The sequence below is a fragment of the Aythya ferina genome, assembly GCF_964211825.1.
Source record: "Aythya ferina genome assembly, chromosome: 5".
Classification (NCBI taxonomy): domain Eukaryota; kingdom Metazoa; phylum Chordata; class Aves; order Anseriformes; family Anatidae; genus Aythya; species Aythya ferina.
The window spans coordinates 40,295,548-40,319,837 of NC_140301.1; the positions used below are offsets into that span (position 1 = coordinate 40,295,548).

At 38.7% G+C, this 24,290-nt stretch overlaps 1 long non-coding RNA gene across 1 annotated transcript in view; it reads left to right on the plus strand.

Moving 5' to 3' along the window:
• LOC311437770 overlaps positions 1-24,290 on the plus strand; it is a 51,765-nt gene that overhangs the window by 2,820 nt on the left and 24,655 nt on the right. The gene's annotated exons all lie outside the window — the stretch shown is intronic.

Sequence of the window (24,290 nt, forward strand, 5' to 3'; positions counted from 1 at the left end):
ATCTTTCACAGTCAGTGGAAAATGAGGAAGATGCTATCTTCAGCAAGGCCTTCAGGTTTCCAACAGTATCAGCATGTACTATGCAGGAGATTCTAGTGATGCCTGTAGTCCATACACTGTAATGTCTTGATTAGAGCAGTTTCTTGGCACAATCAGATAAAAATAGCCGGACAACTGAGATTCTTACTCTGAAACAATGTTGAAAGGTCTCTTGAAATAAAGTCTTCAAAAAGAGATTAAACTTAACTTTTATTTGTTTATAAATGAGGTATAAACTTGTGAGTTAATGATCTCATTCACATTACACAAGTATTTTTTATGGTGCCTTCTTAGACTGAATCTTCATTAACTGTTTAGTAGGTAACTTTTTTGAACCACGTTGAATGTGTGTTCCTTTCATCTCCTCTGTTAGCAGTGACTTGTTCCTAATTTACTCAGAGCCTGTTGACTGTGTATGCAATGTTGAAAATAATGTGGCACAGGCAGTTTTCCATTAAGTCATGGAATAACAAGTTGTGAGAGCTTCAGTAAATGAAATGTAAAAAAGGCAAGGTGGAAGCTACACAGCCAGGCTGTCTTTTGTGTAGTGTTTTGTAAGCGTTAAGTGAATTCCTTGGATAGAGTATTCTTGTCATTATAATTTTTAATGGGTATGTTTTCATCAGCCCTTTCTCCTAGGTCATTCAAATGAAAAAGACTCTAAAGCAGGGAGTGACACTTTTTATTTTTGGTGACTTGATAACTTAGTTATTGTATTAGTATTAGAAAATCTAATGATCTTCATACAATAAGAGAGGAACAAGCCCAAATAAATGGCCTGCTCATATTAATTAGCTAAAAGGATTTGTAATCTATTTACATAAAGAAAGCATTTGAAAAGCTTTCTGGAAAAAGATACCTGTAGTAATATGCATGATGCTAAAACCATATAACGAAAAGATGGTGATGTAAAGGGCAAAAGTAGTCACTGACAATAGTGGGAGATGTACTGGCCTCAAATCCCCTTGCAGAGATTGAAGCATGAAGCTGAATTCAGCTTTCTTGAGTTGCCGACCACATCAGGAACATAAAAAACCTTAACTCTAGTGGCTCCTCCACCTTTGGACAAGGAGCCTAAAGAATATAGTAGCTACCTGTGATGTTAAGAGCCTGCTTTCAACTGCTGTAGTCAGCAGCCTTGGTGTATGTCTGCTCAGACCACCTCTGGCAGTTCAGGAGCATTTATTCTCTTTCAAGATCTCTGTTTTAGACTCTCTGAGGGCATCCTGTTAACTACTAAGGGTAAGAGAAAGCACCTCTTTCATCTTGTCTCCATTTAAAATGTACGGAAGGGCCTTCAGCACATAGCAAAATGTTATAAAGAGCTTCAAGCTATCAGCTTGTGTGGAGGAATTGGAAAGGAGAGGTAACTTGTCAAGTGAAGAGAACTCTGAATGCTAATTGTGATGGTGATATACAGCAGGTTTCTTTGGGCTGTTCTGGAAACACACTAAGAGGTCTACTTAGAGAAGAAGTGAAGAGGTCTAAATCCTATTGGATTTGGGAGGTCAAGGGTTTGTCAACAGCCAACCACAGCTTACTTGAGGTCGAAAGCCGTGGGTACTTTAAGTCGTGTGTCTGTGACAAGGAAGCTTGAAGACAGAAAATTGGTAGATGTAAGGTCTGCTTTCTGTTTTCAAAAAGTTCTGTTGTTTCTTCTCAGACCATGGATGCTATTATTGCTGTTTCCAATTGAATGTTTAGCTTCTGGCAAACTTGAAAAAAACACAACTAATTAAATGCATCTTTAAGTGCATATCACCTGTTTTACACTCATGATCTTAGGTAGAATTTGAACATTTCATGTGTCACTGAAGAAGACAGCTGGCAAAATGGAAATGAAATCTGAGTCTTTATGGTTTTATGGTTGCTACAGTGTGCATCATGGCTGTGCTTCAAATATTGTTCCTAAATTGGTTAATCTGTAATTAAATCTGACCAAGTGTACCCTAAACCTGATTCCAATGTGATTGTGGGTGTTATGCCACAGAAAGTCTGTTTTAAAGCAACAGCACAGATTAGTATAGGATGTCTAGGCTTGTGATAATCTGTTGCTGTATATCAAGCCCTTTCATCGTATTTCTTTTGCTGCTAGGAATTCCAGTAGTCTATCGAACCAAGCAGAGCCAGTGTGCAATCCTGCTGATTGACAATAAATGCAAATCATTGTTCCTGAAGTGTTGTCCAATTACTGGTTTTAACTATATGGTTAATGATCTGTCTCAGCAAAGTCTCAACCCTAATTGTAGCTACGTGTTGCAGCTGGAACCAACGTGAAAGCCTATCTAACAGCTAAGGGCACTGCCTGGACTTGTCTGGTGTTTTAAAGTTGGACCGTGCTAAGTAACTACTCCTTGGTAACTATTTCTTGGTAAAACCAGGGTAGATCTTAATTTATACCTGAGGTCTTCATTGAAAACTTACCTGGGAGACTGTGCAAGAATACAGTAATCTTGCTAAGGCTGGCTTTTCTGTTTGGTAATGCTGACATTTATCATAAGAGAGGGTTCTGGTGAACCAGAGAAACTGGTTAAATGAGAAAGCTGGTAAGAAACTTGGTCAAGTGTAAATCTATGTGCTGACAGAAGGCACTGTTCAAAGCAGTCTTAAATCCCTTCCTGCCTAAAACATAGAAATGCACCTTTGAGGAGTAGGTGGTCTTCGAATGTGTCTTGAACAACTTGATAACTGTGAAAGATCTTTAATTTTCCAGCAGCTTTATCAGCCCTAGTTTCTACTGAAAATTAGCTAACAGTATCCTCCAAGTCCTTGACCCGCATTATCTTTCTGTTTTTGATAACACTTGGTTTATCTGTGTCTTAAGCCTAATCTCCTAAAGCGGGAAAACTGGCAGAGCTGTGTGTTAGCTTTTGCTCATTGAGAGTGTCTTTCTCCTGGAAAAGTATGCAGGCATTTAACTCCTCCAAGCACTGGATCAACCAAAAACTGAATGGGGAATCTGGAAATCTGTTCTTAAATCTATGCTGCTACTTTCTGCTGGCTCCTCTATGAGACTAATAACGGTACTGGAATGCATCCAGTGCTGTGAGGCCCAGCACTCTCTGTGCAGATCAGGATTAAGAATGTGTTGCAACAATGAGTTCCAGGTGTTAAAGCCATGTGGCAAAGTCCTTGGAGCTCTAACTATGTGTGCATGTGTGGTCGAAGACTGCGTGCATTTCAATGTAGAAAATGATTTTTTTTTCTTCTTCAGAGTAGCAGGACACATGGATACCTGAAGACAGCTGTATACTTGAATTTTGAGTGTCAAGTTGCACCTTGGATGTAGCTACTATGTAAACCTTAACACTTGGTATGACTTTTATCCTCCATGTCGCAATCTGTCTTCATAACTCTTCTGAGCAGGTGTGCAGTCAGGGGTCTCACCTACAGAGGCTTTTGATATCCCATTTTCCCCTGAGCTGCATGTTCTCTTTTATGATGAACATGTGAAAACAAGCCTTTTTTTCTCATTATCTGCTTTGGATACTACCAGAAAGAACAACTGTCACAGAATTTTTGTAACTAACTCAGAGAACAGGCTAGAATGTCACATTAAGCCTCTAGACTCAGGTTGTTGAGGAAATACTTGTCCCTCTTGCACCACCTTGTCCCTTCCTGTCTGCTCCCTCCTCCTCCCCAATCTTCTTTGCTTTTCTGTTTTAAAAGTTTTCTGAGAGTTTTATCCTAGCTGAAATCTTCAAACAAGATTTAAACACCCCCTGCCCCTTAAATTGTCAGCTGTGTTGACTTTTTTTAGAATCCATTGTGGATGTTTCCTCTCACAGCATTTTTGTGGCACAACATTTAGACACTATGGAGTTCATTTCTCTAGTAATCTGTTCATACAACCGTATTATAAAATGTATCCCAGACTGAGAAAGCAAACTCAGAGAGAAAAATGGAGAAACCTTAGAGCACTAATTGACTGGGGAATGGATTATCTCCTTTAAGAGGAAGCAAACTACTGGCATTTGCTTTATTAAAAAAGCTATTGTTTGGAGATGTTGATATCCTCTGCAAAAACAGGCAGCTTCTTCGTCCTGCAAACTGATGAACACATTCAGGGAGCAGTTCCTGTTTGTTTTTGCTCAGGTTATACTTGATCCCAAGTGGACTGAGCTCTGAAAAAGCCCTTTGGCTCCCACAGTCAATCAAATCTAGCTTCAATACTAACCTAAGCTAGAAAAGATTATTGAAACTACTCGTCTATAGCATGAGCTTGTTCATGATGCACTCCTCTGTTACAATCCCTCTCATTCTGCACACCTTTAAAAGAATATGAGCTTGGAGCTGATGTCTTATAATTACAGAAGAAAAAAGGGCAAATTCTTCTTTCCAAAAAGTTTTGACTCCATTAGCCACTATATTGTGATATCCACCTAAGATGGTCTCTTTCTGTGTGTGTGTTCGGGTGTGATACTACTTCATTCACTCTTTTGTTTTCAGAGAACAGTGAACATATTAACAGGGATATGTATAAGGTTCTGGTCAAAATGATAAAATTCTTCTGAGCTGTGGCTTTTTTTGCCATTAAAAATTTATCTGTTTCTATTGTAAAAACTAATGATAAAATATGAACTTCCAGACAGGTTGATTCAAATCACCAGAGAGGTAAAGCTTGGATCTCAGTTGTTTTTGCATGCTGAATCCAATATTGCTGCATCTTCCTTACAAAGTTTTGTGAACCTAGGTGAGTTCAGCTCTCACTCTGCATGCCCCTGACTGTGGTGCATCTCCCCTTTGGAATCTGCTAGTGAAATACCAGTTCGTTTCTGGTAATGAGCACAGGTTTTTATTTCAAATAATATTGGCTCAAGTTTACATTGGAAACTTTCAGCAGTTTTTCTAGATCATCCTTGGCATTTGGTTCATTCAGGAGGGCATTGTGCTTTCCAGAGACTCCCAAATCCTGCATGCAGAGAGGTGTCAGGAAGATGCTGTAATTCATTTTTCACCTTGGGCACAAAATGATGTGGAGGCAGTTGGATGGTAATGTAAACTGACTCCTCAGCGAATAAATGAACATGTAAATTCAACTAGTTTTACTGGGAATAGGCTTCGACAGCGGTGTTTTTGAATATTCTTCTTATCAGGTGAGTTGTTTATATGCACAAATTCTATTCATCATCAAATCTTAAGTGCAATAACTCTGAAATACATTCCTTCCTTCCTGTAGAAAATGACTACAAATTTTAACACATTAAAACAATTCCTAGAAGTGTGCTATTTTAAATGTGCTTTTTAAATGTGCAAGTGAATTCCAGTGACATTTAGACACCTACTTAGTGTTCTTTGAAGCTCCCTTTAACTTAGGGGTACATGGAATCACAAACACCCAGAAAACAGAATGTTTCAAAACATTTCACTGTTTCATAAGAAGATACTTTGCTGGCAAACAGTGTTGCCTGTGATATATTCTCCTGGCCAAATACTTGGAATACACTCCAGAGACCAACTCCCATTACAAAAGCAATATATGCACCTTACACTTGTATTGTGACTCCTGTGGCAGATTTATAGGTACCAGCCAGTTGTACGTGCTCATAACTTTTGGGAACTTTGGGATAAAATCAGACCTTTGGATTCTTGGAGCCTTCCAAAATTCTGGAATGCTCTTAAAGATGATTAGGAAGAGGACAAATAAAATGACTAGGTGGCGTAGAAGGGAAATATTATTTGTCAGCTAAAGTGTAGAACAGCAAGTGATAGATGCTGTTAATGACCACAGAAACAAAACCAACTTAGTGAAATACTCTGTAACTTTGTGTTAAGGAAATGTACTGCACTGAAAATCTTTGATTCTATAATGAAGAGACTATTATCCTGCTGCACGTTAGAAATATACCACATGTGCTTTGTGCAAATTGCCTCCAGCTTGGTGATGCAGACAAGGCAGGCAGGAGGGAGGATTTTGCCTCTGTCACTGCAGATACTCCCTGAATCAAGGGAAGGATGGTGTGTGAGAACAGACCAGGAAAAATTGTCAGCACGAGATGGCAATTGCTCCCATGTAATCTTCCTTGAGGAATCTCTGGTATGATTGCATGGTCTTTATGCTTGACGTGACAAAAAGAAAGATGCTCATCAGGTGCTCTTGCCATCTTATTGGTGCTGTCTTGGAGAAAGTAGTAAAATCAAAACAAATTGGTAGAAAAGTAAACTTCCTTTCCTAATGTAGTGGTTTCATATTTTACATTACTTCTCAGACCTACAGAAATTTATCTATTTATTTATTGAGAATGGACTAAATCTTTGAAAAGGTACAGTTTAGAGTCTGACCGTTGCAGTTGGGGATGTACCTTACCTGGCGTCACTGAACTCACTGAAAATGGAGTGAATGTACACAGAGTTTGCTCATCTGTCTGTAGTTTGCTCTTAGGCCATAAACATCCCTGTGGCCTAACCAGTTTGGTTTGGCTAGGTGCTAGTAATAGGTTTTGTGACAATAATTTAGCCTTATCAGGCCTCAAGCTGTGAACTTACTTTAGTGTTTTCTTTTTTTTTTTTTTTTTTTTTTTCTTCCTTTTAAATGTATTTTTCTGTTTAAAACAACAACAACAAAAAACAAACACAAAACTTTTGATCTAACTGCAGTTTACTTGTTAATTAGGTGACTACTGCCCTCATTGTAGTAGTAAAATTACCCAGTCTGTTTGTTGCCTACAAAGTGGTTTCAGCGAGCTGGCTCACAAGCTTTAGTTACTCAGGGATTGCTTAAATTTATTAGTCATTTTCCATGCATAGAATAATGTCTTGAACTGCCTCATAGTGTAGTGCTGGAGATGTGTGAAATCTTCAAAAGCCTCTTAGATCCTAGAAATATCCTGTTGTACCTGCATAGGCTTTGCAGCTAAAAAAAAAAAAAAAATAATAAAAAAAATAGGGTAGTTCCAAATAACAGAGCAGTTCTGGAGAGAGTTTTTTGAGGAAGCCTGTGGCCTTGAACAGAAAATGGATTAAAAAAATTGTTTTCCAGAACACACCAGCATAAACACGATTTGTTTCTTTATTTTTAATTAAACTTTTACAGTTGTACACTAGCATACCCAGTGGTCATGAAACATTTTTTGAATGTAATATTAAATTTCTCTACAGAAATTCTATCTACTTTTTTGTTGTCAACATACTGATTTCATCTTTCAGAGGAGTTGAATTTTCTGCAGTGTGGGCGAATGTCCAGGTTTGCTATACTATGCTCCAGGCAAGGATCCTGAACTAAAATCCCATCCACTGGTACTAGTTAAAATAATCCTAAAATCACTTGAACTGGCGCTGGAAATCAGCTTGGACTCTCCCTTTTGCTATCTGTCAGGGATAAGGTAAAATGTGTTATCACTCATACCTACAAATCCTCCAGGACCACTACTGCCATGTTCCTGAAGACCTCTTCTCAGTCTGTTATGCAAGAGTTTCACTAGTGCTGATAAACCGAAGAGTTGCAATTACTGTGTTCAAATATAGCCCACTTTTCTCAAGCTCACCAGCCTCAACTCCTTTCCTGCCTGGGCTTAGTTTGTTTGCTATTTAACATTTTTATTACTGCTCAGTAACCATAAAGGGTTTTCAGTGATATGACATATAAATAGATAGCTTTGCTTGAGTTCCAGCTCTTATTCCAAATTTTAGGCTGTGACTTAAAATATTCAGATAAGTTCTGAAACTGCACTTATAATAGCAACGCTGAGCCCTAACCGTGGCTCTGCCATATAAGCTGTTCTGTGAAGTTTTCAGCCTAGAGCTTTAGTGAGTGAAGCAGACCTGTTTATTAACTAATCCTATGATAAACTGCAATACAGGCAGGAAATATTCATGGATGGATTCACAGAAAATTTTAACGTAAATGGAATATTTTGGAACTTCCCTTATAAATATGCACTTAGAGCTAGGACCATCTTGTTATAATGAAAAACAGTAAATTATTTCTATCCTTATAAGTATTTCATAAGTATTTCAGCCTTCAACTAAGCCCCGTGAAACTTTTTTTTTTTTTTTTTTTTTTTTTTTTTTTTTTTTTGTCTTCAGGTTGACTTATGCCAGACAGATTTCTGACCATTTTAGTAGCCTGAACTGATTCCCTTACATGGAGAATGTAGGAAAGTCCCTTTTTCCTTAGATGATGGTAATAAAACAACATTACCAGAGAAGACTAATTCTAGAGTAGTTGCCTGTGTGCAAGTTCCCACAGGAAAAAAGGGCATCAATTTTCCCCATGGTCTGATCAAAGAATACCATCTAATAGATTACGTCTTAAGGTTACTATATTGACAGAACAGTTTTAGTTATGTTCTTTTAACTCTTTTTGCTCTTCCTCTGTTTTCTTCTTTGTATCATTAGTAATGGCAGCGTGTTTCTAGTGAACAGAGAACACAGATTCAGAAATTTCTGAAGTATGCTGTTGAACTGGGGCTATGATGTTTGGATTGGGAGCCAGTTGGGGCTCCCAAGGGTGGGAGATTGCTCAGTGATAGGCCCAGAGCTAGAGGAGTTGTTTTGTAAAGTAGATCAGTGTTGTAAGAGATGGCATATCTTTGTTAATTAATTTACAAATGATGTATGCCAGAATGAATTGCATTCTGGTAATAGGAAGGATTTTAATTCTCCAATTCATTGTGTTAGCCAAAAGGAAATTGTGTGTTTTGTCTGGCACTAGATAAGGACACATTCATGAAGAATTAAATAAAAGATTAATCTTGTTCTTGGAAGTGTTCTGTAACATTTATAAATATTATATAAAATTTTATTTTAATAACCTAATTTTAGATATACCGGTGTGGTGTATCAAGTTAAATAATGAAAGTGATGCATTGTTGTTCAATCAGTTTTCAGTGAATATGAACAGAGTGTTATACAGCTTCTTAAAGAACAAGCCCTGTGCTATGTTCTTGATGCAACTTGGATGTTTTTGTTTTGACTGTTGACTGCTCTTCAGGAGGTTTCTGGACAGCCATCTAGGGGCTGACTCAGAAAAAGGAAGGCTTCCAGACAGTGAGGTCAGACTTGGCACCTTCCTCTACTTCAGCTTCTTTGTGGATGTTATGTTGTCCACCTTAGGTTTTTAAATTAATGCTTTCTCATCCACCTCAACAAAAGAGACCAGTTGTCACTGCTTATCTGCATAACTGATAATTTTATTTAATTTTATTTTTTTCAGTTCCAATACTTTCTCCTGTTATGGAAAATGATTTTTTTTTTTTTTTTTCATTCTTAGCCTCTCTTCTTCTATTAGAATTAACCCTCTCAACATTTTTGACATGACGTTACCATTAAATATGTTTATAAAGCAATAAAGATAATCAGTTTTCATGGTAATTTGGGATCAGTTGCTTGAAACACTTCCCTATCCCCAAGTATTTGTTTACCATTGTGTGGACTCATTTAAAAGGAAACCAGGCAGTGCTTATTCCATGCTGCATTAGATATAATTTCATTATATCCAATGTCTGTTTTGCCATTTTGAGATGGAAGATGGAATTCTATATTTATTTCACTTACATAAATATGCAAAGCATAAGTGGTTTATTTATAGCTTAGTAACCTTCAGGACAGTTACAGATTTTGTCTTCTGCCAAGATGGAAGATGGTTGCACTTAACTATGCAAAGTGTTGTTAGCATTTTTGTGAGCAGTAAGTAGCAAGGGGGAAGTGGAAAGAGAGCAGAAATAATCTTGTTGTGCAGGTTAAACTTCAAAATAGCTTGTAAGGTAGCTGGCACAAGTTGAGAGAAACCTCTTGAATTGCACTTAAGAAAGGGAAGATGGAAGTTTTCTCTGTGCTGTTTATTTATACTCACCTTTTGAAACTATCTGTATTTTTTTATTATTATTATTAAAATTTATTTTCATGATAACCTCTCTTTGTAAGAGTGAGTTAGATTACTAAGAAAGCAAAAACTGAAATTTGCAGCCTCCTAGATAACAAGCTTGATCTGTGACCTCCATTGGCTAGCTGGGAATTTCTAAATGAAGCAAAGGGAGAAGTTGTAAGGGAATTTTGCTTCATTGACACTTTTACTGAAATATTTAGGTTTCTCTGTAGAAAACTCAAAAAATAAATTTTTAATTGAACAACCTAATTTCTCAGCTGGAGTCCAGCTCCTGAGAAAGACAGGGGAATCAATGGAGTTTGCTCATCCAAATATTTTTGACTACAGCAATTGTGGCACAGCTCTTCATGGAAAGGCAAGGGGCAAGGAACTTAATCACTGACAACAGGTAATTCCTCAGGACTGCAAAGGCCTGTGGAAAACCTCAGCTTCAGGTTTGAGGAAAGAATAAAAACCCAAACTCACTTCCCTATCACCAGTGGAAAAGCCACTTTGGTATAATTCAAAGATTTTGTTGCTATGGTGTCAACAGATAGGAAAGCCAGACTGATGTTCCTGCTTGTGCCAGATTGGATTGCAATTTAACACTAAAATGGGATGGTCTGTCTATAAATTTGTGGCTATTTACGATCTTCCCATAAGAAAAGCAGGGAAAAGTGATCCATAAATCATGCAGTTACAAATGTCTTCTGTTTTCCCGGTTGGTTTTAGGAGCAGAAAAGGTGTATTTGTTTCTTCATTTCCCCTCACTTATGCTTAAAATACAGCTTTGGTTTTATCTTTGCTAAACAGAAACGACCTTTCTGCTAGCAACCAGGCTGATAATGCGCAGGCTTTTGGCAACGGCTGTGCAGGCTGTCAGGCGCGGGTAGGTCCATCCTTTCCAACTAGAAATGTAATTGCACGCTTGCGTGGCACCATGCACAAGTGAGCACGTAGGTCTACGTGCTCTGCCTGGCGCAGCACTGAGGACTTTGTGCTGCTGCCAGGGAGCTCAGGGCTGGGCTTTCTGGGCTGTTAGGCAGGGCGGGTATTTGCCTCCCTTTCCAGATGCCCTCCCCATTTTCCAGTAAGATGATTCTTCTCCATGCACTTAGTAGCATGTGATTCCTCACACCTTTTACATCAATTTGTGTTGAGAAGAACCAGTATTATTGTGGCATAGTGCTATTATACTGCTTAATTTAGAAAGCAGAGCTGTGCATTTTATGGAACCTAAGTAAGCAAGACCTTGAGTGAAGCAGTGAAAAATGTAATACAATCAATATTCATTTGTTTACATTTACTCTATACTCTAGTGATGCTGAGCTGTGGCAGGTTCAGTCAGATGTGCTAGAAGAGATGGAGAGAGTACAATACCTTTCCACCTTCTGCCGTAACCACTCTGAGCTGTCTGGAGCCAGGAAACCCCACACTGCTGGATGGTGCTAGGTAGAGAAGAGCTGCTCAGAGGCTTCATTTTTTTTAAGCCAACGCCAAGGATGTTTTCAGCTAAACATGTTCCACAAAAGTGTTTGCTTTAAATTGCAAACTTCATTTATGATTTTTGAAGAAGATTGCCAGATTTTTTTTTTTTTTTTTTTTTTTTTTTTTTTTTTAATTCTTCAGGAAGTTTTCAGGTACTGGTGGGAGGAAAAAGGAAAACATTTCCATCTAAAACTCCTATTAAGAGAAGCACTCTAAATTTTGTATGCAGTTTCCATGCTGGCATTTTAATATATTTTTCTGGCCAGCGGCAGTGTTTAATCTCAGTAGAAGACTGTAACTAGAGTTTGCTATGTTTTTTCTTGTGTGCAATAAATCCTTTTGTTTTGACAATGTCCTTGCCTCTTTTGCAAGTGGTGAATCCATTTACTTATAGGCAGCCCCACACAGGGTTGTGTGTACTGAAATTGTGCCCTAAGGCTTTTAGTAAATTAATTCAGTTTGAGTTATGTGTGGTTTTAGGAGTGCTTCAACAGCCAAAAATCAAATCCATGCAGAAAAGGACAAAAGGAACATACAAGCTTATTTCTTTAGGGGATGAAGATCTGATCTCATGACAATTATAAAGGTAATTGCACCAATCAGTGCAGAACTGCAAAAGTTTGTTTGAGACCCGACAAAGGCATTTGTGACAGAGGTGGAGCAGGAGGGAATGTGAGTGACCACAGGAAGTGCAGTCTGCTGTCCTTCACATACATTGAAGGAGTTGATGAAAACTGATATGGGGAACAAGGGCAGCACCTCTGAGAGAAGGGAAAATCCTGCTGACTTGGAGGGTGTAGTACTTGCCATGAATCCCTTGCAAGGCCCATGCAGGGTGTCTGTCACTAAAGCATAATCCAGGGCAGGAGTGCTGAGTTTAAACCTTCTAAAATCATCCGTGTTATTTTTCTCTGTAGCATGAAAACCTGTGGCTTGGCATGAGGGGACGCAGGCACACTTTAGGGCTGGAGGAAGCCAAGCCCAGTGCAGCATGTTTACGATGACTCCTGGGGATGCATCCCAACATGGACATGCCAGCTCTGACCTACGCCCGCATGTTGTACTGAGGAGCAGTCACAGCTGTGTCAGGGTAACAGCAAAACACCAGGGGCAAGCTGCAGTCCTGTACAAGAGCATGTTCTCTGGACTTATCTTCTACAGGACTCGGTTTCCCTGCTGCTCACACAGACTCTCAGAACATCCTGTGTGAGGTCAGGCCATCAGAAGCAGTCCACAACTGCTCAGGCTTTTATCTGGTCTGTGAAATAGTAAACAGCTCTGCTACAGTGCAGAAGAAATGCGGTGTGGTTGCTGAAAGCTAACCTCATGTTGAGTAACACAGGCTTTGATCAGTTTTTTGGGGAGTGCTGCCTGTAGATCTTCTTATATAGAGAGAAGCATTTGACATCCCTAGAAGGGAACTGGTAAAATATCAATAAAAATCTAGTGGCAGTGACAGGCAAAATCGGTCTGCGCCATCGGTGGTGAGGTCATCTTTTCAGAGGTGTGATTTGCCTTTTGCTCTTTAGAAATCTGGTCACAGACAATACAGGACATATAAAAGTCTGTAGCAAACTGGGTTATCTCGAGTATTGTTGCCTAGAAGTTTCTTGGACTTCTGTGACATTGCAGTGTTTTTCTTCTAAATTAGTCCCCTGTGGAATCTGGTGATTTTTTTTTTTTTTAAAATCAGTGTTCCATGTTGCTTGGTTTACTGTTAGTTTATATAAAAATTTTAGACACTTTTGCAACTTGGAAATACAGCCTTGTATTATAAACAGAAGTGCAATGAAGCAGAAGCAATTCAGTGAGGCACTGTGAGGGTTTCAGCTTACAACAGATGTTAAAAGAACTTGTCAGTGCAAGAATGTTTAATAAGCTAATAAGTTCCTAGTAGTTCTCGTATGACCTTCTCGGGAACAAGTGAGTTCTGATTTCTGCAGCTTCTGCAAAAAAATTTGCAATTCTGCAAAAGCTTCCTAGGAGAAACTCAGAGAGGTAACAGCCATAATGGGCTTGTTACTGAGACAGGACTGGAGGCAGAGGTGTTCTAAAACCAGGCAGGGAGGTGTCCATTCTCCAGCCTGGCTCCCCAAAAGCTGACGGCTTTGTTGACTTGTAGTCAGTCTCCAGCCCACTTGGCTTTCCTTTTTTTCCTCCCAGTTAGTGTTGTTAGCTCTGTGTGTGTGTGTGTGTGTGTTGGTGGAAAAAACACAGAAGCTATGTGCAGCCAGATTTTTTTTCCCCAGTATGATGAATAGGAGAGTAAGTAGTTTGTAAGATCATGCCTTAAATTCATAGCACGCATTTAAATTGCCCAGGGGCCTATGAAAAATTTGAAAATCTCACTGAATGCATCAGAAACTGAGGAACTGGGGACTTGTTATTGCCCTAGTCTGGATTCCCTACAGTCTTCTTGCATCCCATTCTCTTTCTCTCCAGGCTTTGAGTGCCTGTATCTTTCAATCAAATTTCTTTTACTTGGGGAAGAAATAGTTTTTAAATAAATCCTTGTACAGACATGAAAGGGGAAAAAAGCTTGATGACCTCTAACCCTGCATATTTCTAAGTTACACAATGAGGCCCATGATGAAAAATATATGCAAAGCCAGATAAGTTTACAGTAAATGAAATTGCACAAAATCAGAATGTGAACAAAAAGCAACAGAACTTCTGAAATTGAATCTCATCTGTGATAGTATTTGGCATTTAAGGAACAAATACTCTAGGAAAGTTTTGGTTTATTACTTTACCTCCGGATTTTTCTTTCAGTCTTGTTGCTTCTCTATCTCTGGAAAGATTGGTAAATGCATGACTTGGAATACTTCATTCTTATGACATGATGACTGAACTGTCAAATAGCTAGCTGCATTCTGGCAAGTCATGTCATTCTGATTTCCTTTCAGGGAAGAACTAGGAAGAACTTTGCAAGGTTGAACAAGCATAGGATATACTAATTAGTATCATCCTCTTCTCAGATCTCCTTCAAATTGGTTTAGAGTGTCTTCCAAAGCTTGATAACTGAAAGTCTGGGAGTAGAACTAAATTTAACATTTCATTGTTCAAACAGGGTATTCTGAGTTTGTATTGGATTGAACTGATATTTTCAGAACCCACTTAGATTGCACATGTACTTTCTTTTTTCCTTAGACACAGTGCTGCTAAAACAATTAAATCTGCGTTTCTGGGAGAAATAGTGCTTGTCAATAATCTCATCTGAAATAAACTAAAGGTTAGACTGATGTTGTATTTCTTCCGTTAGCCCAGGGCCAGGCACTGAAAACTCTTGATCTTTTGTGTTCTCAAGACCTAATGGTTGGATGGAAGAAGACAAGTGTGTCCTGTGTGTCACCGGTAAAAGGAGCTGTAATTTAACATCTGGCAAGTTTTTGACTTGCAGTTTAATGCATAAAACATCCACTATTGCTCTTGAACTGATGAATAGACATTTATATCTGTTTTGCTAATGATTGCAATAAAGAGGAAACCATAAATATTTGTTAAGTGAGTTCGAAGTATTTTGCTAAAAGAAACTATAAATACCTTGGAAAAAACTTAGGTAGTTAATCCTAGATTTGCACTTAGGTACAATGAAACCCAGGCTGAGAGCAGAGACTCACCAGCAGAACCAGGAGCAGGCTGCGGAGCTGTGGCTGTGAGCGGTGCACTGGGGAACTCCACTGGCACTTCAATTGTGTTGAACCATCTGAACCTACAGTGTCTCTTAGCAAAGGTCTGTGGTCCTAAATCAAATTGCTAAGAAATAAATGTGGCTAACACAATTTGGGCAGATAATGCTCAGGCGGTGTCACATGGCATGTTCTGGAAAAAGGCTAACTTACTCTGCCTGCCCTTCAAGGTCTCTCAAAGTTTCAAGATTGTGTAACAGGAGTCTTGTGGCTGAACTAATAAATCCCATTGGGAATGCATTAGATAAAAGGACAAAACTGATAATGTGATAATCTGATTTGAAGCTAAAGAAGTTCTGCATTTTGGATATCACTCCTAATACAGAGAGCTCTGTTTACGTAATCTGCTTTGCTTTTGGTTTCATTTGTCATCAGCATAACTACTAATGTAGAAGGAGTAGAAATACCCACATTTCTAAGAATATATATACATATTTTTTACCATGTCAGACTATACAGATGTGGTCTTGAAGTGTCATGAAGAGTAGTTGCAGACCCAAGTTCTGCTTTCCTTCTCCACAGCTATGATTTCACTGCATTTATGTCATGTTTCAATGTTTCAAGAAAACGTTGCCTCTCATAACCTTCGGCCCTTCCAATTCAAACCATTCTTTGGTCTATGGTTCCTTGATTCAACCATAAGTAGCTAAAAAGGCCTTACTGGCAAAGAGGTTGAAAAGCTGGCAGCTGAAACAATGATTGATTGGGTTAAAATTGTTACACCAATCTTTTATCTTATAAAAGCAACGAACCTGGTGGCACCAAACACAAACAACTTTTTTTTTTTTTTTTTTTTTTCTTTTTAAACATGAGTTACAGCTCCAGAATTCTGTATTTGGTTAACTCAGAGTTCTGAACATCGATCTTGTAGTCCTTGAACTGAGAAAATAAAGGGTTGTACTAGCTAACCTTACAAAATACTTAACAATTCTTTCTGTGAGTTAGTGCAGCAGTTGTGCTCCCATTACTTGGTGCTGGCAGAAGAAGGTCGGTGCTACTACTGCAGTGGAAACAGCACGTCTGTTGCTAGCTTTCATATGCTGGTGGACTAATGATGGCTAATGATGAGTTTGTTACTAGAGCAACTGACAGAGGATGCAGCAGTGTTTGTTTATCTTCCCACACTTACACTCATTCATGCCAAGCCTAAAAAGCTTTCATATAAATCTAGTGTAGGAGTTCCAGTTTTTTGTTGCTGTTTTGTTTCAGGTAAAAGAGTGTTAAAGTCAGCATAGGTAAATGCTGTCTTTTGCCTGCTTAAATTACATGTGTCAACCCTTAGGGATGGTAAGGTCAGGCCTTTCAGAAACTGCAGCTGTATAGTCAGAGGACTTTGCTCTAGAGGTGTAAGGATGTGTGGGTCACCGAGCCAGAAGGAATAACACAGGAAAGGAGAAAATTTAATATCCAACTGCAGAATTGAGAATATCAGAGAGAAATTTTCAGGTTAGCTATTGAGGGTTATCTATTGACTGATAGGAAAAAAGCTTAAGATGTGAGGAAAGACATTTTGCTTCTTTTGATTCCTTCTGTACTCTGAGAAAACAGGATTCTGTGTGTTCCTTGTAAACAAAGATACCAGGCTCCGTTATGAATGTCTTCTCTTAAGTGAAATCAACCTTTATATCTCTGGCCAGCATCTCAGATCAAACAGGGGTTTGATACAATAATTCTGGATATTTGCTCTAGAAAAATATCTTTACTATTACTTTAGTGTCTCCCCATGTTATTCTGGAAGGCATGAACAGAAATAATTAGGGACTTCTAGTGGGTCTATTACTTCATTCTCTAAACATGAAATGAACAGTGATACTCAACGTGACAAACCTAAACAAATATTCTCCAGAAGTCAAGTCAACTGCATTATGAAATACTGAGATAAATGTATTATCTCAGTGGAAAATATGAATAATGGTCCCAGTCTGCAGCTATATTAAAAGGAAAAATGGATTAGGACAAAGGCAGATCTGCTACCATCAACAGAAAATGTAACCAGGAACCTGTTTATGTTTAGTTCAAATAGGAATTTGCAGTCATTACCTGGAAAAGTTAAAAATCAATGAATCACAGAAAAAAAGGATTTTTATGCCATAGCGAATGAGATAGCTATGTGAAGGAGGCCGTAGGATGACAGAAAAAATATATAAAGGAAGGAGAAAAGCAAATGTCACAGAGAACAAGAAAATCAACACATACAAATTACACTGCAACAACAGATTGAATGGCTAAGTGTATTGACTATGTGTTGAAAGATGAAAGCCCTGAAAGCAGATGGAAAACTGGCTGGCAGTACCGGTACCAGTTTGTATGACTTTTGTCCTCAGGTATCCATTGCCATATGCAGGTACAACATTTTATGTCTGCTAGAAATCACAAAACTGGGGGATTGTGTGGGTGGTTTTCAAGAGTTGTCAAATAATATTTTTCATGTTTAGACCTTCCGACGGCCTTTTAAAGAAATGCAATAGTCCTTGCCACTGCTGTTGCTCTGAGGAAGACTTCCTTTTCTGAAGAATGGTTTAGGCTAGATGTGTTTAGAAAGAAAAAATATTACGGCAGTATGATGGGACCTCCTAAATAATCTCATCCATTTACTTCTGCTAGTTTTCAAATGTCCTGCCATGTAGCAGGCTTTTTAAAGGAAATTATAAATACAGAATAAACCTTGAGCTGAAAACTCAGTTTGAAAAAATATACATTTTTTTCTACATCTGCACATTATAAGATGATCAAAATATCAGCTCAGTGCTTCTTTAGACTTATATTTAATGCACTTGCTTTTCCTGTTGCTTTGTAAAACTGCAGTTAATGGCTCTGTCATGTTGCCATTCTCCCTCCAGATATCTGAAAATCGTTGACCGAGAAAGCAAGAGGTACTCCGTAAAGCTGCGAGTGCCCAGCGTGAGCCAGCCAGTATTCATGATCACCCATCCTGTCACAGCATCTGTGTAGGGACACATTGTTCCAACAGGGCAAGCACAGGGCTGAAGGTGGGCAGACCTGGTTTCTGTTTTGAAACCTGTGACCCCAGACCTGTGAGCCTGGGCTTCCAGTGCCTCAGGATATGCCGCTGTGGTGTGCCATATGGGTTCTGTCCAGCTGCAGGGTTTGAGCATGGGAAATTGCTGTCCTTGCTGCAGGCTCTATTTTTTGTTACTGAAACACATGAGAGAAGTCATCTGTTTGGCTAATAGAAGAAACAAGCTTGAATTGCTCTTTATCTATTTGCCACACTCTTTCCTATGATGGTACAGTGACAGTGCTTCGATACTGCTGCAGTTTGCACTACAAGATGTTCAAATTAAGGGCTCTGTCTCCTGTCTTTTCCATGTGTTGTTTCATGTACTTGTCCTGGAGATGCTGGCATACATAACACTTCAGGCTTCTGGCATACTTTCCTAATATTATACCTTTACAAAATGTTTACCTGCATGGTCTGCATAATGGCAGCTAGAAAGGCTGAAAAGTCACTTCCTAGCAAATTGCAGGAGTAGTGGTTTTTGGCAATTTTGTGTGTGACACACACATATTTATTTTCCTGGGATGAGGGTGGAATTATAATCATTTTTTGTTTCTTTTTCAGTAACATGAAGAACGGGCCAAAGTTGGTTGTGTTGAGTGCAAGTATTTGAAATTGCCAGAACTGAACACTGGGCTGTAGAATTTCTCTCTTGAATATAAGTAGTTCAGTACAGAGCATGGTGGTAGGAAATGAACAGTGAAATAAGTGAGCAGGAAAAGATGGCATGATATAAGCTTTCTCGGGGTCAGTAATTCTGTGCCAAGAACTCCTAGTGGCTTGCAAACGTGAAAACTCCTTTGCTCAGCTCTTGGACAATGACATGGCTGGGGATTTGTCCAGTAATTGTTCAGCCCTACCCAAAATATGAAAGGCTGTGTAATCTCTGTGCTGGGGTCTTAGTGCAAGGGAGAAAATTGAAATTAAAACAATCATAAGGTAGGCCTAAACTAAGGAAACTGAAATTTCATTTGTGAATGTTTGTAGGCTGAAAAAAACTGTAGATGATAAAAGGAGTTGTGAACTATTAAAAGAAGGAAAACTATAGTGTGAATCTTAGCTGTAGATCATTCTTATATCTGACCTTATCCTGAAAGCATCCTGAAATGCTTTGAACACTACATTCTCACACTAGCTAAATAGTAACTCTTTCCTAGTCATAATGGCAGATGAAGGTAGGATGATGGCAAATGGATGAAAGTGCAACAAATGATGCCTCATGAAAGCAGTCATACAGGAATAGAAGAAGTAAGGGGCTGTCTAGAAACCTGGATTTTGTCTGAGTTCACCATGGTCACCTAGGCCACGGTGACCCTCCTCACCCATGTCCTGCTCCCCGGAGGACTCTGCAGAGGCCATGTGCTTCTTGGGGGCAGCCCCAGGGCAAGGGCACAGGATAAAAGCCTGTAGATAAAAGGTTTCTGGACAGGAAATGTTCCCTGTTCCAGAAGAAATTAGAGGCACTCCTGAGAACAGAGCTTCTCTGTATTTCTTTTCTATCCAGCTCAGTCACTAGAAGAAGCCCCTGCTGCAGTCCTGAATTCCTCTAATTTTCCTTTAGCACAGTGTTTCTTGTTCCCTGGTTGGTAGTTGTTGTTTGAAACTTTTGTTTACTGCCTGCTATGTTCTCAGTCTCTGCAGAGTTCAAAAAACATCTATGTGCTTTTTAATCACTTAGAACAACTTCATTTACTGATTATGTGAGCTGAACTGTATGATTTTCTTAAAGAAAAGAAATTTCACTTTGTGAAAGTGAATTATGTTGTTTATCTGTTCATTCAGTTTATGAAATGGACTGGAGAGACAGGTATATTTTTAGATCAGTCAGCCAGTAAAATTGAACTTGTGGGTAACCCTCTCATATAACATAAGAAAAGAAGTAATTGGACTGAATAAATCAATCTGCAGCAAACAGCTTCCCGAAGCTGTCATTTACAGATATTTAGAAGCTTAGAAAAACAACAAAGAAGTTAATCTAGTTTAAAGAAAACAAAATAACACCTACATAAATCCCATTGGGAGACCAGGGCTCGCAATCTTTAGACATCACAAGCTTTCTTAACATTCCTGATGTGCTGAGATATATGAAGCGTGATTTCCAGGAGGTCTGTGTTTAGAAAATGTGCCTGAAGGTAGAATCTTATGCACATCAGAAATCCATTTTTTATGGAAGTAACTTCAGTCTAGCTGCCTTCTTGGGTTGCACAGTAACTAATTAACATCTGAGTTGTATTTTAATCTATGAAATGTTAGCACTTGCTTTGTATTTTATAGGAGAATTTATCTTAAAGCTGTTTCATGCCCTTGCCCTCACAGATGCTAAGGATAAAACACTTGGCATGTTGGCATCAAAGCTGTGTGGGAGGAAACATCATCCCACCTCAGCCTTTCAAAGATGCAATTTGCTGCCATTCAGCTGCTGGCTGGAACACAATTGCATTTTTAATATCGTCCTTTGCTTATTCCTTTGGTGCAGTCTCTGTCTGCAGAAGGGATTGACGGTGCTCCTCATCTTGAACTTAATCACTCATCTACCGCTCATCTGGTTTAGGGTATTTACATCACAGTGCTTGAGTTAGGTAACTGGAGGCAGGGAACATTATGGTCTTTCTGTGCTTTGGTTTTCTGATGGTTCTCAGAACTGAGATGGGCAAAATGGGAAAAGGACGGGTGCTTCTGGGGGAAGAGGCAGTCTCATACTGGAAGTTGCGTTGTTCACTTCTGGCAACTAAGACAGGTGCCAAGGCAGAACAGGCTCGTGTCTGTCAGGGCCTCAGCTGGGAAATCTGGACCTGCGTGACCCCCTCCACAGCCTGGGCAAAATCTCATGTAAAAGACAAACACTCCATGAGCTATGAAAGACTGCCTCTCAACAAATCATTTTATCACAATATAAAATGCATTTGAACAGTTGCTGTAAATATTATAAATGGGTGCAGACAGCAAACCTCAAATCCTGACCTTTATGATCTGTGAGCAACCTGGTTTGGCACCATCTCTTGAGAGCAGTGGTAATGTTTGAATCTAAAAGTGACTGTGTCTGGTGAATTGAGGCCAACTGTGAAGCTGCAGCCTAAACTCTTCTCACAATCTTTTCAACTCCCCCCAGATGGTAACCAACCAGCTGACCAGAACCAGAAGTCATTCTTGTTCTCTGCCCCTGTAATTTCTTTTTAATTGAAATAAATGTTTTGTTTATAATAATTTTTTACACTGCATACAGTTTCAATTATAATAATAACTCTGCTTTTAATTTTCATGCTCTGATTACTTCTGTGGATATCAAATACAAGAAAATGCCATTTCTTTTTTTTTTTTTCTGCAGCAGGTAGCTGATAGGGCTTTCAACTGCCTTTTAACAATACCAACTAAACCCAAAATGTTTCAGAGGTTTCTGTTAAAAAATCAGTCATTACATGTCTACATCCTTCTTCTGAGATCAATAACTTCTCAGTACTTTTTCATTCATATGGCTCACCACGGTTTGCTATTCAGATAACTGGAGTGTACCTGCTGTAAGTGAAAGCAAATATTAACACTACTGCGGTAGTTTTCTTTTAAAATAGCAAACAGAGACTCAAACTCCCTTTTGTCTGTGACCTTTTCCATAGCCTTAAATAGAATCCAACTCTTCCACTGAGTAATCAGCATGAAGAAATAATGAGGCATACATGAAAAAGTTAATATAATAAAGAAAAAGACTTATCGTAGCAACTGGCAGTGATACCATATGAGAACCAGAGGTCTCTTGGAGATGTATTTGTTTCTGTGAACTTGTTGTTGTGTGCTTACACAGGGCATTTGCTGCCAGTCAGGTTAAGTGACCCAAAGAACATAGCATTAATGAAGACTTAATTGCATATAATTAGCTATCCTGTAATACATTATTATTATTATTGCTTTTACAAAAGGGAAGTTGTATACAGGGATATCAAAAAATTAAATCCACCACAATTTCCTTCAACAGGTGTTGTGGGAACACCCTGCCCTGCTGAGCTCCCCTCCCACCCCAAATATTACTGTGATTCTTTTACAGCCGTAGTCCATTGTAAGGACATTTCTTCCTGGCTGGGAAGAACCAATGTAAATCTTTCAAAGGAAGACAGGAGAGTGAAACTAGTGGAGGAAACACAAAGTTAAGAATAAAGTGCTGTGCTGGGAGAACACGTAGGAGATGGCTCCTTTTCTGTACGTAGGAAAATACACCCCTCTACATATACAAGAGGCTAAGCTTGTCGAGATGGCCTGCTGTCGCTGCAGAGGCAGCTTTCACAGAGCACAATCCATTCATCATTCCTTGTGCCTTGTTTTCCTATTTTGAGAGTCTTTTAGGCTGGCTGGGGCAGGTCATATGTTCCTGCACAGAAAGGGCCAATTTTCACTTTTCTCACTAAGGTTGATAACAACTGCCTTCGCAGGGCTTCCTGCTGATAAGCAGAGGAATGCGACTTGTGCCAAAGGGAATAATGAGGGTGCGATTGAACCCAGGGGAGATGCATTTCAATCTAGGTTTGAATCTAAGCAAAATGACTCTTAAATTCCTGCTACTATCTTTAACATGAGAACTTTTGTCAGAGTGCTTTCAAAAGTCATCAAAGCAAACATTATTCCAGGTTTATTTTGATGTGTTTCCATAGTTAATTCCAAAATAAGTAAGAAGACCAATTACTTTGATTTTTTTTTTCTTAATTTCATTTCATTCTCTGAAAAGTTATACTTTGCCAGATCTTGTAACTTCATTTTTGACTGGCTTTATCCCTTCCTACTTTTTCATAGTAATACAAGACATTGTAAGTTCCATATAGCCAAAGTATTTATCATCAGTAAACAAAAGAAAGAAAATGCTTTTGATAATGAGATTGATGTATTCAGTAACTCTTTCTTTATTCTGTTGTGTTTCTTTTAACTTGCAGAACTTATTTATTGTGTTTCTTTATCTCTCTTTCTTGCAATGAATGGTCTTAAAAGATTTTTTATCTTATTGTTTATTTTCATAGGAAATTTTGATCAAAATCTCATACCTGTTATCCAAGAGAGCCAGTGGGAGATATGCAGGACTTATTTTGCCTCAGGCTACTTAATGTACACGGCACATCATAACACATTCTATTAACCTCAGTTTGGAGTATATCGTTCTTCTATAAATATGAATCTATATGTCTGAAATCACTTAGAAAAATGAGAATACTTTAGCTTCAGCAGCTTGAGGTTTGCCTGGATTATCTGTGACAGACTTCGGAAGTTGAATTGCGCTAACCATAGGATCTATATCTATCTTCATGCGTGAGCACATTTTAGTATATCAGTTTGTTTCAAAAAAAAAAAAAACGGAGAGAAAGAGAGGGAGAAGTGCTGTGGAAAACCATTTATTAACACACATTTATTGTGATTCATCATTTGTAGTAAACTCAGATTATTAAGGGCCACTTATGGATGGCGGAGTACAGCTCTCACATTTCTGAGAGGCTTACTTTCTTTAGAGGGATGGCATTTTGCACTGTGGAGATTCTCAGGAGTTGTCTGGGAATATAGTTTGCTTTGTGTGACTGGGATAAATGTAGAAACAGTGCTGCCACATGCAAAAGAGACATCTTTTTTTCCTCTCCAAAACACATAATTTGCTCAAACGTGGCAGATTGTTTATGACAAAATGTACTATACTACGGTAAACCAGAGGAACATGTGGATAGCTTTCTTTCTTCAAAACTAGCATTCTTTCAACTAAAGGGAAGAAAGAATTCAAGTTACATGTTCCACTACCTTTTCAGTCCCAGTTTCTTCTCAGAACGGAGGAATGGTTTTAATTGAAAATTTGCATATGCTATTCCAAGGCACTTGGCACACAGGAAATTTCTGTCCAGACTCCTAAAGCTCAGGCAGCTTATCTGCAGTGGAAGCAGGACCTTTGGTTGGAAGTCCTGAGGCAAGTTTTGCTAGAAGTTCCCATCTCTGCAATACCCAGTTGGGAACACAGGAATGTAAGCGTGTGGTGTCTGCTAAGGTGTTCTGTGTCTTTTGAACTGTGACTCTGATGGGAGTATTCCAAGTAAAATATAATTTTCTATTCAATCTGTGAATGCCATATTACCAACAAACTGCTTTAATTATGTATTCAGGGCTTCCTGGGACCTTTATAGCTGTCTTGATATGTTCCAGTAGAATATTATCAAGTGCTGCTAATTATCCTTTCTGCTATATTCCTCTTTGCTGTGAAGCAGAAATTTAATGTTAGTGTGCCACAGAAGACAAC